The sequence below is a fragment of the Polistes canadensis genome, unplaced genomic scaffold (genome assembly GCF_001313835.1).
Source record: "Polistes canadensis isolate GaletaPanama2010 unplaced genomic scaffold, ASM131383v1 scaffold_406, whole genome shotgun sequence".
Taxonomy (NCBI): domain Eukaryota; kingdom Metazoa; phylum Arthropoda; class Insecta; order Hymenoptera; family Vespidae; genus Polistes; species Polistes canadensis.
Genome location: NW_014569953.1, coordinates 87,519 through 91,147, shown reverse-complemented (window position 1 = coordinate 91,147; position 3,629 = coordinate 87,519).

The window sequence follows — 3,629 nt, the reverse complement described above, 5'->3', positions numbered from 1 at the left end:
TATGGCTAGAGGACATATCCCAGTGAGCAAAGTAAAAAAAAACCGATCGCGATAAATTATTAACTAAACTACTATTCCACGGTTTGTCCTCGTATTTTATTGCTTGGACTTTTCGGTTAAAACCACCACCGACGACCCACTTTCTTCGAAAAAGAAGAAGTAGATTTACAGTAGTATCTCGATAAATAAAGAAAGAACGGTTTGACCGTAGGAAAAGGTTTGACTTTACTTCGAAGGAAGGAACTTATTCGAGAGAGGATGAAAGTCAACGTACGAGCCAAACTAACAATGACTCGTGACACTTTATTCTCTCTTTCTCTCTTTCTCTCTCTTGGCGACACTCGAAACAACACCTACAACAGATAACGAGGAGGTGTCGTCCTTCTAGGAAAAAGGGGGAGGAAATTTAGGTAGGGAAAGGTAGGAAAAGAGAAAAGAAATGTCTACGAGAGAAACTTGAAATAAAATCAAACTCGTATTGTATGTCCGAGCTTAGAATGATGCTTGAAAGTTCACAGATCATTACAAATTTTATATGATTCTAATGATGATAAGGTAAGAGTCAAGAGAAAAATAACATATAATATTAATACTTAAAAATATGTTTGTCATTGCATTTATATGCAACGATTATTTATTATAAAAATACATCCGACACATTGGTATTTTTGCGATATTAATTAAATCTCGTAAGTTTTATTAACAATTTGTGATAATAAAAATAATAATCAGTATTTACATTTCTTTACCAAATTACAATTTTATATGTAATAAGAAAAAAGAAAAGTTGAATTAATTTGTTCCTTAGATACTATTATATTGATCAAATGTTAAAGCATAGATGAAAAATAAATAACTAAGATTTTAAACGTTACTAAGATTATAATCAAAATATTGTAAAAAAAAAAAACAAAAAATCGTGTCAATGATCAGCGATATCGAGAAAAAAAGTTAAAACGAAAAAAGCACTTGCAAATGATGAGAAATCTCTTACGAATATTAGGATATCGGTGTATTGACGAAACACATACTCTCTCTCCTCTTGTATACGTAGCTGCCATATGTAAAGATAAAAAAGAAAATATAGGAAGATAGGATGGAACTTCAAGCCAGAGTCTTCTTCTTCTTCTTCTTTTTCTTCTTTTTCTTACGGCCGATGGACCGAACGAGGGATGCATACCAAGCAACCTTTTTGCTCGCCAGCAAATTTGTCAATGGACCCTTGGATGCTGGATGAATCCTCCCTTCTAGAAATGGGAGACCCGTTCATCACCCTTATCGTCATTATGTCCCGTCGATCATTCTCCTATATATTCCATAGACACGCTTCGGTTGCTCGTGAGAAACGCGAACTTTACGATGCGGAAAGTTTTTTTTTTAAGTGTAACAAGAAAAAAAAAAAAGAAAGGAAAAAAAAAATGGAAAAAGAAAAGATTTAAAAAGTTAAAAAAATCGGTGCAACATCATATTTTATCCCATTTATATGACATATACAATTAAATATAATAATAATGTATGATATAATGGGATAAAAATTTCAGAAGGGATAGCAGGATTTTTCTCATGAATTTCTATCGAATAAATATGACGTGTGGGGGGAGGGGAATAAATAAAAAAAAAACAATTCGTTACGATTGGCGAACACATCGAATTGTTTACTTACCTTCAACTCAATTCTAATTATTCTAATATTTCTAATCGCAAAAAATCATTTTGACACTAGAAGAGATGGTTGTGACAGTATTTATGGTTGTAGAGAGATTAGGATTTGGTTGTGGTGGTTGTTAAATATAAAAAACAACACTGTACATTATTTTTTTTTTTTTTGCATTTCATTTCATTTCACCATTATCTTTAGGATAGTGGTATTAAAAAATGTTTATTAATATAATATGTATACTTTCCTTAAAATCATTATACTCGTATTCTCATAGCATAATAATTATAATATATATAATCATTATAATATATATCTATATATATATATCTATAGATATATATATATAGATATATATTATAATGATTATATATATTATAATTATTATGCTATGAGAATACGAGTATAATGATTTTAAGGAAAGTATACATATTATATTAATAAACATTTTTTAATACCACTATCCTAAAGATAATGGTGAAATGAAATGAAATGCAAAAAAAAAAAAAATAATGTACAGTGTTGTTTTTTATATTTAACAACCACCACAACCAAATCCTAATCTCTCTACAACCATAAATACTGTCACAACCATCTCTTCTAGTGTCAAAATGATTTTTTGCGATTAGAAATATTAGAATAATTAGAATTGAGTTGAAGGTAAGTAAACAATTCGATGTGTTCGCCAATCGTAACGAATTGTTTTTTTTTTATTTATTCCCCTCCCCCCACACGTCATATTTATTCGATAGAAATTCATGAGAAAAATCCTGCTATCCCTTCTGAAATTTTTATCCCATTATATCATACATTATTATTATATTTAATTGTATATGTCATATAAATGGGATAAAATATGATGTTGCACCGATTTTTTTAACTTTTTAAATCTTTTCTTTTTCCATTTTTTTTTTCCTTTCTTTTTTTTTTTTCTTGTTACACTTAAAAAAAAAACTTTCCGCATCGTAAAGTTCGCGTTTCTCACGAGCAACCGAAGCGTGTCTATGGAATATATAGGAGAATGATCGACGGGACATAATGACGATAAGGGTGATGAACGGGTCTCCCATTTCTAGAAGGGAGGATTCATCCAGCATCCAAGGGTCCATTGACAAATTTGCTGGCGAGCAAAAAGGTTGCTTGGTATGCATCCCTCGTTCGGTCCATCGGCCGTAAGAAAAAGAAGAAAAAGAAGAAGAAGAAGAAGACTCTGGCTTGAAGTTCCATCCTATCTTCCTATATTTTCTTTTTTATCTTTACATATGGCAGCTACGTATACAAGAGGAGAGAGAGTATGTGTTTCGTCAATACACCGATATCCTAATATTCGTAAGAGATTTCTCATCATTTGCAAGTGCTTTTTTCGTTTTAACTTTTTTTCTCGATATCGCTGATCATTGACACGATTTTTTGTTTTTTTTTTTTACAATATTTTGATTATAATCTTAGTAACGTTTAAAATCTTAGTTATTTATTTTTCATCTATGCTTTAACATTTGATCAATATAATAGTATCTAAGGAACAAATTAATTCAACTTTTCTTTTTTCTTATTACATATAAAATTGTAATTTGGTAAAGAAATGTAAATACTGATTATTATTTTTATTATCACAAATTGTTAATAAAACTTACGAGATTTAATTAATATCGCAAAAATACCAATGTGTCGGATGTATTTTTATAATAAATAATCGTTGCATATAAATGCAATGACAAACATATTTTTAAGTATTAATATTATATGTTATTTTTCTCTTGACTCTTACCTTATCATCATTAGAATCATATAAAATTTGTAATGATCTGTGAACTTTCAAGCATCATTCTAAGCTCGGACATACAATACGAGTTTGATTTTATTTCAAGTTTCTCTCGTAGACATTTCTTTTCTCTTTTCCTACCTTTCCCTACCTAAATTTCCTCCCCCTTTTTCCTAGAAGGACGACACCTCCTCGTTATCTGTTGTAGGT